Raw genomic sequence first — 14,465 nt, 5'->3', positions numbered from 1 at the left:
TTCACATACAGTGAGGAGGGATAAATAACTTTACTGTTCCTCAGGGCAAGGGATCTTGTGTTCATATAGCACCTTGCACCATGGCACCTTGATCCTGACTGGGGCCTCTGAGTGTTTCCAGATCATCATCATCATCATAATCATCATATTAAATAGGCTCCCTTAAGAGCTCCTATCTCTTATTCATCCAAAACAAATCACACTTAATCACACTGAAATCTGGACATTGCACATCACTATTTTTATTCAGGTCATTATACATTTACATGAGCCACATTACATCAAATAGTTATGAGTCATTTTTAAAAAAGAAATAATAAAGTTGGATGTGTTCATCTTTGCTGTTCTGTAATATGGGACTGCTCCATACATGTTGCTTGGTTGCATCATATTTTCCTAGAGAAATAATCTTTAAAAAAAAGATGTAGTCCTTCATTGAAATGGCTATTTTTAATTACTGTTCTTATATTATTTTAACACAGTAGTCTGTAAAACAAACAAAAGATGCTTAATAATACAAAAACAGATCAGACTAAGTTTATGAAATTTACAAATTACCTAAAATGCTAGGAGTTAATTACAGTCTGCTTTCCCTGGCATGTCAGCTTGATTAAATTTGGAGTTCCAAGATGAATTGGCCCAAATTCATTAGTGTTCCCTGGGTGCATATGTTGGTCAAGGTCAAGCGAAACACATTGACTATAGTGTTAGTGGGGAGGGGGAAGGGATTCTAAAGAAGGTGGACTCTTAAAAGGTCTGGGGTTGCAGCAAGAAACTTTGATACTTTTTAACTTAATAAATCTTGACAGCCTAATCATGGCTAAGCCTTTGCAGTGTTATTGGTACAGATGGCAAAGCTAGACATATTTAAAGAGATCTCAGCAGCTAGTGGCAGGAGAGCATTGAATCCAAATGCACTGTTGGGCTCTCGGAGAAAGTGCAAGAAGGGAGGATAAAAAGCTACACAGCATTTCCATCTCTTGACATCTCCAACAGCCTCAGATACAAAATATGATAAGGCTCCTGCTGAGCTAATAAGCCCAACAAATGTCTGTGTCCGTGAAGTAGATGAAGTGGGATCAAGTAGTTGGGGGCTGCTGTATGAAAATAAGCCAGCACCCAGGGTATAATGGCACTGTAGAAAGCTGCAAGGTCAGACTGATGACAGAAACACTGGATAAGTAGAGACCCCATCAGTAAAACAGGTTTGCCTGCTGGATCCTAGCCATATAACTATTTAAAAAATCCCTATGTTTTAGAAAACTCATCTAGCTTAGTAAATAAAAGGATAGTGTTTAGTTTTGTTGTATGAAAAACTGCAGCAATTTTCTACTTTTCCCCACAAAATTGTATGATGAAGAGTTTTTCATTAAAATATTACATTAAAAATAAGTCTTAAATAAGAATGTGATTGCAAAGTAAAGGAGGTTTTGAGGTAAGCAATAGTAACAGGTGAACCATAGATTTTTTCAAGACTTATTGCCATATTATATGGGTTATCTCTTTATTTCTTGTACATCAAATATGGCCCTATCTATCTTATTGTTAAGCAGAGCAATGTGTCCCAATAAAATAATTTATTTAAGATTAAATCACTCTGAATACATGAGAGTGATAAATGCTGCTTCTCACACTTGCAAAGAAAAGTATAAACCTGCCTGATTGAAATAGTGTTAAAATCTAAAAAAATAATTAGACTGCTCTTAAAATTTCAGGAATCTGTCAAATTACTACAATAATTCTTAAAGAATCATATCCATTTTGTAATACCTGTAAAGGTTTGTTTAAAAAAAGCAAATCATTTTAAACACCATGTGAATTGGTTCATTAAATATGTAAGAAGGCTTTGAAAATTTGACAGCATACCAGAAAAGATCAGATTAACCACACCTAGTGTTTCCTTTAATCTAACTATGTAGAGTTTTAATTTTATGCAAATATAATTATTGCTAACTCCCAGCATGTAATACCTTGGCTGTTGAAGTCCATGGGAGTCAGATCTGGTCCTATGAGTAAGAGCAGTACTGGAAAAATAAATCAGTAATGATATACAATGAATATTCAAGGCTGTTTCTCTCTTCCCATTTTAATCATTTACAGATATTTGCAGTTTTCTTCCAGTAAGACTACTACTACTGAATATACAGCCTCCCCTGGAGTTTTGAGGGAAGGATGCATAATAATGTATGTCAACCAACCTCTTCCTCCTTCCTGGGACTGGTTTGTATATAATTCACAGAACTACATGAGGATGCAGAGCTGCACTGCACATCAGGGCTAGGGACAGACATTCAAAAAGCTTGAGCCTGAATTGATTACTCTTTGCAGGTTAATCTAAGCTGCGCAGTTTAAACTGATAAATAACTGGACAGACATTCTCTGTTAAATCAGGACATGCAGCCACATGCCTGCAGTGGTTCAAGTCAGAAGCTGGGGGGCACTAGAGCATGCCTGTAAAGCACTGCCAAAAGGCAGGGAAGAGAGACACCCTCCAGGGCTTTCACCCCCCCCCCCCCCCAGCAGAAGGGACATGGCTAGGCACCAGCTGGAGCTAGCACAACACACACAATGCCAGCCACCAGGTGGGGAATGGGGGGAGTGGGGAGCTGCTGCCAAACTAAGGAGTGGGGATGGGGGAAAAGTCCTTTCTCTGAAGCAAGCATGTATTGAACACAGCAATTTGCAAAGCATACAACAGGGAACTACCAAAAATCTTCACCTAAGTTAAGATACAGCCCAGTAAAACACAGCATACACAACTTAGTCTAACTTAAAACGTGAACCAGGAAGACAAGAATTAGTCTGACTAATTCTGAGGGCAGAGTGTCTCCTTACATCCAGGCATTCAGAAGGGCTTTGTTTAGGTATTCCTAGCTTTTGCACCGTCTGCTTTCTAATGTAAATGTAGCTCTGCATTCTTTGGTGAAATTCTGCAAATTCCCTTAACTCCATCTCCAGCACATATGTGTGATGATTGTCAGGTCTTTGCCAACACTTTCCACCTCTCAGTCTGGTCCTGCAGGTCTTAGCTCTGGGCTCACAGGTTCGTCCCTGCCTGGCTGCAGGCAAGCCACAGAGACTGCAGCCAAACCCCCAGGGATTCCTGGGGAGAGAGGGGACAGAGGGAGGAATTAACTCCATCCTTTCCTGGCTACAGGCAAGCTGTGGAGGTGTGGCTGGGACTGGCAAACCCCAGCTGTGGTCCCCAGGGTTTGCCAGCAGAGGGGGTGGAGATGGGACAGAGGTAGGAATTTGCCTCAGGTGCCATGGCAGGCAAGAATCATTCCACACCTTGCCCCTGCTCCAGCTAGACAGCAGAGGGGAGGGGCCAGTACAGCTCACTGGAGCAGTGCTCTGCCCAGCCCAGAGAGCATGTTGGGATGCTGAGGGAGTCTGATTTAACTTAAACCAGCAAGGTATCTGGGACAGACATTGCATAAACCAATTTGAGCCAAAACAGTTAAGTCTGATACTACATTCAACCAGGTTTATCTCGAACCGGTTTGACCATTTCAAACTGGTTTATGTGCACTGAATGTCTGTTCTGTTACAGGTTTAAATCTGTTTCTGATCACTTAAACTGGTTTATGTGTAATGTCTGTCCCTAGCCCAGGACTTCCCAGGACTTGTTCTTTTAGTCTAGCCCAAGACTTCCAGGACACATTGTGCCTCAGGCTGACACTGTGTTTCCTGGAGCTCTGTAGCATGCAGAGAAGTGCATTGACTGCAACATCCTTTTAGTCTGAAAAGAATGGAACCATTTCCTAGAAGCACACCCACTAGGAAGGGAAGAGGTTGGACTGGCAACTGTAAAATAAGAGCAAGGCCCCTACATGCTGATACCTCATGACCTCCCAGTGCCTTTTATTTGGGTTGACTTACTAGTTGTCGTCATTAGGCTCTGTGGTCCTAGTGGTTAAAAAGGTGGTGGGCAGTACACACAGACAGTTCACCTTACGGAAAAAAAACACATATGAATGTTGAATGTCTAATCATGTCATCTCCCTTCACACCTCCTTTGTTCTGCCGATAATTCTTCCCTTTCTCTCTTTCTCTCCATTTATCACACCTGCACCTTCTTCCACACTGCCTTTTACAATCATCCATATCCTAGCAGCAAACGCATTTAAAATCTCCTGTTGAAATAGTCCTATTTCCTAGTAGGGAAAATAAATGAGGCTTTAATGTGTTTTATACAGTGCCTTGCACAATGGGGTCCTGATTCCAAGCAAGGGTTCTGTAATATAAAGATAAAATAATAAAATAATAATACTTGGCAATGGAGAAGATACCTTTAGCAAAAATACTCTCTCATAAAGTCAGAGAGATTTTTAGGCCAGAAGGAAACGCTCTGATCTGAGCTCATGCACTCTACAGGCAATAGAATTAATCTATTTCTCTTCCTTCTCAGCGTTATTTTAGCATGAGAAGCTAAGAGAAACATCTGGCTGTGGATAGGATAAAAAAGCAATATAGAACTGACATTTTACACTGAATTGAAAATAGGGCTTTAAACAATGCAATCTGTGATGTTACCCCTGTGTGGAGGAGCCTGCTTTCAGTCTGACAGCAATATGGAAATCAGGAACAGAGTTCAAGTAATAATTGATGATTATAGTTTCCATGTTCAGAAACACAGACACATTTTACGTTTTTACTATAACCACATTTAATTGTATTAAATATGTAATACAAGCAAATGAAAAGAGGTAGTCACAATTAAATATGTAAAAGGCAGTGTCAGTATTTAGCTGGCTTCTGGGCTATGTAGCCCATCACAATTCTGTGCAAATGATAAACCAGCAGAGCAGAGGACAGACCATGCTATGCCCTGAGGGCAGGAATGAAGAAGGCACAGTTGGAGGGAGGATTAATAAAAGTGGAGAAGACAGGGGCCAGGTTGCCAGAAAACTCAATCATTGCATGCCAGCTGCTTGTGGCTGCCTGGGTGTTTTCTGTTACTCTTGGTGATTTCTCTGGGTTTCAGTGGATCTGTGGATTATACTGAAATGTCGTAGCTTGTTCTTTTAGTCCTGCTCTAATTCATTTCTTTTGTGGAGCAAGTATTCATGCAGTCTTTTATGTCCTTTTTGCAGACTCTGGCTCCAAGGTCCTCCTTCCTCATCTCCAGCTGAAACTCAGTAAAGAGCTTCTATCACTCCCCTCGCCTTCTTTCACAGTTTGTAGATGGGTTCAGATGCTTGCATCTTATTCCCCCTTGACTGAACATGGAGTGGCAGGGGGTGTACTAATGATTCCTCACCTACTTCAGTGAGGGGTTCCAGTGTCTTTGCAGAGATTCTGAGATAACCATTGACATTCTGCTTCGTGAGCTCTGTTAGTGCTGTGTAGGGCTTCCTCATGATAAATATCCCTAATTGTTCATTTGAGTAAGTTTGCAACCATTCAAAATTGGACACACAGACTTATCATAGCCCAGGAGTCAGCAATGTTTTCTGGAGGTGGGCTGGAATGACCCAGTGTGGGTGCAAGCTGGGCCAGCACTAGGACCTGGCTGTTGCTGCTGCTTTCCGCTGCCAGGCTGCTGTGCAGGCAAAGCTCCCCACCACCAAAACTCCAAAGATCCTTGCCAAAGCTTCCAGTCTTCATAGGTTGCTGCTCCCTGGCATACCCATCCAACACTGATACCAGCTTTCCTTCGTGTGTAACAGAGTGTGGTGGGGGAACATGACATACTAAAGGAAGGTATTCAGCATGCAGGCATGTGTGGCTTGTGGTGCCACAAAACCTCTTTACAGTGCCACAGACTGCACACCTGGAACATTAAAATGTGCCCCTGCACTGCAATTTTGCAGTGCAGGGGCACATTTTATTACCAGGAAATCCTGGTAGCAAAAAAAAAAAATAGTGCGAAAAAGGCAGCACAATAAACATGAGAGGAGCATGTGCCAGCAGACATGGAGGCCTGGTCCTTCCAGGAGACACTCTGGCTGTGCGTCAGAACATCTCCACTTCTTTAATGGTCCCTTGGCTCCTCCAGCATGCTGGGAACCAGGAGTAGCAGGGAAAGGGCAGTTTCCCCAAATCAGGGTAATTTGCCCCACACCACAATGCACACATGCAGGGGCGTGCAGTGTGGCAAAAAAGTAGTGGCACAAACTTGTGTCACTAGCATTTTTCATGCTGCAAGCACATGCCCCTGCATGTGGGAATGTGCCCCATAAGTCCCATGTTCACTGGAACAAGCATGTTTTAAACAATCCTTTTGAGTGTTTGCCAAATGAATGATTTTGTCTGGTTTTCAGAGGGACAACAAGGACCAGTAGCATAACTAGGGCAGAGCAAGAGAGTCACCTGCCCCAGGCGCTGACTATGAGGGTGTGCCAGGATTCCCCTGTCTGGCCATAGGAGCTGGGCAGAGTAGTGCTGCACAAATCAGTATATCTGGGGAACCCATGGGGTGAGTGGAGTGAGCTGAATGGGGTCCATCCCCCCCTCCCCCGAGCCTTTACGAGCATGGGGGAAACCCTGCACTGCTTCTGCCTAGCCACAGAAGCTGGGCAGAGCAGCATTGCACCATTGTACATCTGGTGAGAGTGGGGGCAAGTGGGGTCAGTAGAATAGTGTTCCCCTGGGCATTCAACAAGTGCCCTATGCCACTGACAAGTGAAAACAGGACATGTGTCACCCTATGCTGAGTACTTTTCTTTAGTACTTTAGCCTCCACTATACTCTGGTATGTATGAAGGAGAGTTGATATCAGTGTTGAGCTGGAAGATCCAGTTAGGCCTGCGATAAATCTGTATGTCTGTCCCCCAGCTTCTGCTGTCTAGCACTCTGTCCCCCCAACATACACATAGGCATGCTTGGCGGAGACTGGAGCTCAGAAACTGTTGAGTGTACTGAAAGCAAGGTGAGTGGAGAAGTAGGAATTTCCATTTTAAGACCAGTGAAATATGATGGCCCTAATTCAGCAGTGACAGCCTTTACAGAAATTATCATTTTAACTGGAGAAAAAAAATTGTATTTGATATATCATAAGTCATTTGTTTTTGATAGAAATACTGTTTCCTTCAACATTTTTCTCAGTGAAGCAGGCCCATACCTACTTCCACCAAAAAGTGCCATACTGGAGAAAATGTCAGAGAAACATATAATTGTATGGGTTCCATGAATGTTCTGTAGTTAACTTTGAGTAGGAATCCCATGGTTGTACTGTCCAGAAAGAATGAATTTATTGGATATAGAAAAATATATATTTTAACAATTACCTGGAAAAGTTTAGTGTTAAAGTGGGAAAAGGATTCTCTCATCATTCCTAGCACATGGGATAGTGAAGGAGCAGTGATGTGTTGGTTCCTAATATAGAAAGATTGATTTAGAAAGTCAGCCAACATAGATCTGTTTCTATACTATACAAGTATCCTGGTTAATGTATGTTTAAGCTTAGATGGAGGAGTCTCATTAATAATATTGTATCACAACGTTCTTTTATTATTGGGGGCACTCTGGCAGAAATAATTTCATAATTCTTCTATCATCTTTTTAGTAGTGGTTAAATATGTTGTAATATAAAGCTAGCTTTTGCCTTCCTTGGAGTATTACTGAATTATTTTAATAAGATTTAGAAGGAACAGGTATGGCATCTCCCTAGGGTTACAGTTTACGTAGGGCTCAGTTCTAGTATCATGTGAGGGCATGGGAAGAAAATAAAGAGCATCCATTCCTTGTCATTCCACCCAATTTAAGTATAGCAAGAACTTAAGTGTTCAAGGAAGTACAGGGACTACTTCATACCCTAAAGTGCCTGGTCCCCTAAATGAGCCAATGAGAGGTGGACAATAGACATAGCTAGTGCTCTATCACCATGCACTGGCCAGCTGAGCTGCATGTGTGAGGAGTAAGATGTGAGGTCCTTTAAAGATGTGGCTTCTAGAAAGCAAATAAATGGATGGAGGTTCCTCAACTGTTTCTGACTCCAGGTGCAAATGTCTCCAAAATTAAAACACCTTTCCTGCTCCACTTTCATAAGCCGTTGTACCTTATCTGTTACCTCAAATGATCTGAGGGAAGACTGGGTGCGCATGAATTCTTCTGTCCCCTCCAGAGTAGTATATGGCTGATATTATATTGTGAGCCAAGCAATTAGCCATTGACAACAGAAGTGATCCTACCATTTCACAACATGCTGTCAAATTCACAAAATAAACAAACAGAAAAGATTTTCATATTAATATCTTGTTGTTTACAAAAATAGGAATGAATACATAATTGTCAGGTAAGATCACAAATAGACAATGCGTCTGAAAGAAGAAAGAACTCTCTTGCGCATGTGTAGTCACATGGAACTTTAAAGTGATTTGGTTAATCCCAAGGAAAATCTGATAGAAAATTAATGTAATAAGGTATATCAGATGCTTCAGTGGGATGGTCTGGTGTATTAAAACACAAAATATTAAAGACCAATAACCAACATACATTCCATTTAGAAATATTCATTAATTTAAAAGCAGATTACAGTACATACAATAATTAAAGATTTCCATTTTATATGTTTCACATTAAGCTTAAAATTTCAAAATATACAAAGATATTGAGTCAAAGCATAAAAATCTGTAGCATATGACTATTTTACACACAATTATATGGTATGTAGTATATATTATATATTATAAGATGTTTACATGAGAAATGTAGGGACTATTTAAACTGCATCTTTATTTTTTTCACTGCATCTCAGTAAATATTTCCAGTCCTTTTCCTTTTTTTTTTCTTTTTTTTTTTTTGCAAGAAGTCTGTCTCTCACAGAACAAAGAAAATGATAGATGTGAGCCTCTATGATTGCTGAGAAGGCAGAAACAGTAATGACACTTAGGAAATTCTTTTCAGTTCAGAAATCATATCTAGTACATTTGGAACATTGAGGTTCCTCTTTAGAGAGCTATGTGCACAATTCTGGCTTGCCTTAGAATCTTGATTTGCCTTAAATAAAGCACAAAATAAGCAAGTATTGTATTTTAAATATATACCCCAGGGTATAGTTACATTTCTGTCATTTCTTGGTTTTAAATAATTCCTTGTTTTTGAGGCACAACAGACACACATAATATCAGATAACAAGTGTATACCTTTGTTACTAGTGTGGTGTGTAAGAGCCAATATGTACTAGAAATTGACTGCCTAAGAAATGCAGGATTTGAAGGTTAATTGACTCTCTGACACCTGAGATTGGATTTGTCCCAAACTTTTTATAAATACAGAGAATTTTGTATAGATATATGTGGTCTAACTCTGTCTTACCCCTCCACTAGCAACTCACAAAAAGGTCATACTGGGAACTAGCCATGCTTGGCACAGGGTAGGAGCATCCTGGTGGAGTGGGTTAGCACTCTAGGAGTTAGAAGGCAAGTTGCTCAAAAACAGGATGGAATTGTCATAAAAATAGTCTAGAATATCTCTTTGGGAAATTCAGGTTTTTTTAATGTAAATGAAAAACTGGAAGTTGTACAATTCTTCATCAAAATTTCAACCAGAAAAGAGAGAGCATTTTCACAGAAATTCCTGTCAAAATATTGACATTCATTCATCAAAATTCAAAATGTTGATGATTAATTTTGAAAAATGTTGACCCATTCTGGTTAGAAGCCCAAAACAAATAAACCTTGGCAGAATCAGAGCTTATAGTGAACATGAGGCAAGGTTAATTAAAACCAGACTGTTTCCTCTGTCTTATCCCTACAGTGGGCAGAAATGCCAGGCAATAGGAGACTGTGCATGGGACATTACTAACTAGACTCTCCACATAAATGTATACGCTCAATCCCTTATCCAGTAGCCAAAATTTGGTGGTTAGGATTTATTTATATTTCGGTCAATTTTTGTGACACATTTTAGAGTTATGCTTTTAATATTTTTTGTTGATCCGCTCACCTTAGACCCAATCCTGTTTCCATTAAAGTCAATAGCAAAACTCACACTGACTTCAGCAAAAACTATTTCACGTATAATTTCTGTTGCAGTTGATATTTATTATGCATTCTTGCTTAAAATAAAATTATTGACACTTCTTTTGCTAAAGTATAGAACAAAGTCCTATATATCATAGAACCTGTATTTTGCTGCATGTAGTTGAAGAATACTTAAATTTCTATTATCTAGTCCATATAAAATATTTATTTTAGGTATTACAATAAATAAATAAAAAGATATTAAAGTTGCCAAATTAAGGATTAAAGATCAGGACTTTCCAAATGCCATTTTCTCAGCTCAGTCACATTAATTATATTTGTAACATAATTAATAACATAAAAGTTATCTCTAACAAGAGAAACAAGAATGGTTGGGGCTTGTTACACTGTGAACTCCTCAAATGTTGATCAGTGTTAGGGCCTTGTTGCACATTAATTGTAGGTGGCTCCTGGAGCTCTTAACTCCTGGATTATCCATACATTAACACCTGAAACAAGTTTTAAGCACACTTTAGGTGGCTTAAAGTTATGCCACTCCAGGGCAGGTTTATCTCTGATCAGTGTTACTGAACTTGTGTTCCATTAATGTGTGGCCATTCCCTACAGATGAGCCACCCAAGTTGCAGTCCTAGAGCATCCCATGCTGCAGGATGCAATGTGCCTTCTCCTCCTGTTCTGTGTGGACAAACTTTCCACCCCCTGAACTCTACAGCCCACAGGGCAGCTCTGGCGCTAAGCCAGCTCCCCCTCCTGCCCCTGGGGATGTGACCTTCCCACCCCTGGGGGTACAATGCCATGCAAACAGCCTGAAGATCACATGCCAACTAGCTAGGTCACAGGGCACTGATGGGTCTGAGGGGAGGGGGGGAACAAGGTAGGGAGTTGGATTGGGTTCCCATGAGCTGGGCTTCCTTCCTAGGGCAGGGGCAGTAGCTCCCCCTAAATCTCCTTCTCTTACTGCTCCCATCTCCCACCCACCCCAGGAAGCACAACCAGCATGCCTCACACCCAATCCCAAATCCCAATTTATTAAAACATGAGACCTCCTTTAAATTACTTAAGGAATTTGAAAAGAAATAATTTAATTTTTCACTTCTTTTTATTTTGTCTTTCAGTGGCTGACTTCCTTCATTCCCCTTCCCTTCCCCCACCCCCTTTTCCTTTCCACTTCTCATTTTATTACCCACTCCCATTACATTAATGCTGCCTCACAGCTTCATGTTCCTGCCCCCACCCAACCCATCTCACACACCCACACCTAGAGGAGAGATAGAAACCCATCCTGGCTCACCAGCCCTGTAGCAGCGACTTACAGCTATAGCTCCTAAGCTGGCCCCTGCTTGCCAGCCTTTTGTGGCAAGTCCCAGCTGTGCAGTTAGGAGACAGTCAAAGAGTGTTTTGAGCCTTAAGGTGTGACTGTTCCAAATTTGAGTTAGCACAAACATGAATCCCCATTTGAGCAGGTCAAAGTACAACATGTAACAAGGCCCTTAGTGCTAGCGCAAGTTTGAAGTGGTCACACCTTCAGGCCACTGGGGACATGGAGGACTGAAAGGTAAGATTCCTTCCTTTCCCAGTTTGGGCTTCCACCTTGACCCCTAAAAACAACATGGATTAGGCCTTCTCTACACTAAGAATTGGACACTAATGGCCAGCCACCAGTGTAGTTGATATTGATGCAAATGACTAATGTAGCTAGGGTAAGGCCTTATGTAGCTTAGCACTGAAACTTAGGCCAAGAGGCACTGCAGTCACTTGATAATGGCTTTAACCATCTGTCTAAGGGTTTGCATGTGATGGCTAGTTCTCAATGGCTATAATAAATAGCTACAAACAAAGCCTTGATTAATGTTACAAGAGAAGTCCTAATTTGGAGGATTCCCTGACATAGAGAATTAAATTTTGCAATGTTAAACAGAGTTTCATATTCCTGTTTACTTTTAAATAAAAGAAAAAGAAAAATTGAAAGTACTTTTATTTCTGTGCCCTCAAGTTTCCATGGATTGTGATAATGTGTAATAATGTAGCTATGATGGTCCAGGAAATATGAGAGAGGCCATTATTCAGGGCTGTTCAACCTTTCAGAGACCAAGGGCCACGTGCCCCCCTGGGCTGCATGCTGCATAGACCACATGCTACACCATGTGATTCCCCTCCACTGCATGCCCCCCGACTATGCCACATTGTGTGGCAACCCCTCTGCCATGCTGCATAGCACCCCTAGGCTCCCCCAACTCTCCTGGCCACAGGTTCCCTCAGCCCCATGGGCTGCCCCACCCCTAGGGGTGGAAGCAGGAAGAGGAAGCTGGAGGAGGAGGAGGAGAGTGCCTGAAGACTCTAGCAGCTACAGCAGAAGAGCAGTGAAGGGAGCAGCGTCTAGATCAGGAGCTCATGGGTCACAGATTAAGTCCCTGGGGGCCACCTCTGGCCTATAAGCCATCAGGTAAACAACCCTAATTGACTGAACCAAATTGATTGAACCAATTAATGTTGTCCCCCCCATATCCTTGCCTCTCAAATATTTCTGAGACTATCAAAGCTACAGCTGTAACATCACTCAATTCAAATGTTTTGAATCATTTGCCTTGTGCAGCTTCCAAGTTCCGCTGGCAATGCTTGAAGTTCCTTGAAGTACAATGCCTGTGCAACTAACAGGTTGCATTGTCACAACCTGCAATGACTGTATTGTCACAATCCCCCACTAAACTTCCCCTTTCTAACTGGGGCAGGATTGAGAGACAAGTAGTGTGAGGATTAGGCAGTACTAGTTAATTGGTCTAAAATTGGGGCTGTCAGTTAGAAATAGGGCATTACTCCCAAGAGATCCCTGATCATATGGTAACTTCTAACATACCTCTCTGAGCCCTCTGTCACCACAGAGCTCCATTTTTCACCCATGCCTCCTGCAATTTATTCTATTTGAGCTTTCTGGGGTGTCAGGATTACTGCAACCTCTAGAATAGTGTGCTGAATCAAATTAACTACTCACGTAAGTAGGAGCAACTCTGTTGACGTTAATGGCATTGTACATGTTTATACCCTTATGTATCTATAAATCTCCTAAGTTGCTGTGGAGAATGAGGGAGTCTTCTGTATTGCTTTTTATTAACATCATATGGAACTTGTTCTATTTGTGTGATGCTATCCTAATGCAAGGTGCTAACTCTGGAGAGGCTGTTGTGGGGAGAATGAGCAGAAGACCAAACAATAGCAATAAAAAGAATTGTCAGAAAACAAGCAAGGATCCTTGAGAAAACAGTGGGAAAGCTCTTAATTAAGATCTGGCTCTACATCTGGCTTGAACTAGGCCAGCAAGGTTTATTCTGACCAGGCACAAACCTAGGATCAAAAAACCATTACAGTTTCTGGCATAGGGAGATAAAGTTGTTGAAAGGCCAGCACAGGCTGGAAACCACTCTGATAGAGGATGCACAGAGGCTGTGTGATCCTCCCAGTGCAGAAGCAATGTGTTTGGGTTGAGTAATACCCACACCAAGCAAGAAAATATAAAATTAGGTAGAAACTGGGTAGAGTGAGGCAAGGGCAGAGTGGTAAAGGAGTCTGGTGACAGCTCATGAATTCAAGTCTTGGTCTGGATTTATGCTGAAACCTGCCCCTAGTCTATCTAGCTGTAAATGGGTATCAGGCTGCTAAGGTTGGGGAATCAGAAGCAGGCAGTTGCAAATGTTTGGAACTTCACGTGTGTGTGCGCCATTGCCTGTAGAAGTTGGTGTGTCTTCACCATATCATCCCTCTGAAAGTTCATGTGGAATATGATTAAGGACTAAGTATATAAGCCTTTTGTTGTTTTATTCTTTTTCTCTCTGCTTGCTCCAGGCCTTTGGGGGAAATAAATAATTATTTCTTTGAAGAGCTGTTTTGTAGATTCTTTAGTCAATGACTGATCGCCAGGCTTTGGAGTAAAAAGGCTCTGGCAAACACTACTAAGCCTGTCATATTAACATGGTTGTGAATCAGATGGTGCTACAATGTAAGTAGTTCAGTGACCAGGCACTTGTACTCATGACAGGGGTTTAGTCCTCAGGGTTTTAAAAATTTAAACCAGTGGGTTTTTAATTGAAACCCACCATTTCAATTTTTTCATCTCATTATGGCAAGGGGTCCAGCGCTTTTTTTTTTTTCTTTCTAGCAGAGCCTGCCCCCCTCTCCCACAGCTAGGGGGCAAGCTGCCAGTGGGCCAAGTGGCCTCTGAGCTGCAGGAGGCCCCAGTCCTTTCCCCCACAGTGGCAGTACCCCCGGGACAGCCCAGGAGGGTTGCTAGTGGACCAGGGAGCAGCAGCCAGCAGGCCTCCAGCAGGTGGGCTCAGGGAAGAGTTGGATCAGGCCAGGTACTGACTCTGAGCTTGGACAGGACCTGGCCCTCTAGCAGCCCACCCAGGCAGCCCCAGGGGGCACCACTGTTGCAGGGGGAAGGACCAGGGGCCCCCACAGCTCAGGGGCTACTTGGCCTACCAGCAGCTTGCCACCTCTCCCCCCTGCAGCTGCAGGAGAGGTGAGAAGGCTCTGCCAAAAAAA

General features: G+C 42.0%; 1 long non-coding RNA gene across 2 annotated transcripts in view; it reads right to left on the bottom strand.

Annotated features, from left to right (window-relative positions):
* Positions 1-220: 220 nt before the first annotated feature.
* Positions 221-14,465, bottom strand: part of LOC109285973 (uncharacterized) — a 91,118-nt gene continuing 76,873 nt past the window's right edge. For both annotated transcript variants that reach the window (XR_002093888.2, XR_002093890.2), the window contains 3 exons: positions 3,883-3,953; positions 1,971-2,024; positions 221-409 (listed from right to left, as the gene is read on the bottom strand). This is a non-coding gene — a long non-coding RNA (uncharacterized LOC109285973). The remainder of the gene's footprint in view (positions 410-1,970; positions 2,025-3,882; positions 3,954-14,465) is intronic.

The sequence above is a fragment of the Alligator mississippiensis genome, chromosome 3, assembly GCF_030867095.1.
Source record: "Alligator mississippiensis isolate rAllMis1 chromosome 3, rAllMis1, whole genome shotgun sequence".
NCBI lineage: Eukaryota > Metazoa > Chordata > Crocodylia > Alligatoridae > Alligator > Alligator mississippiensis.
The sequence above is the reverse complement of the archived record's forward strand: the minus strand, read 5'-3'. Positions and strand labels throughout refer to the sequence as shown.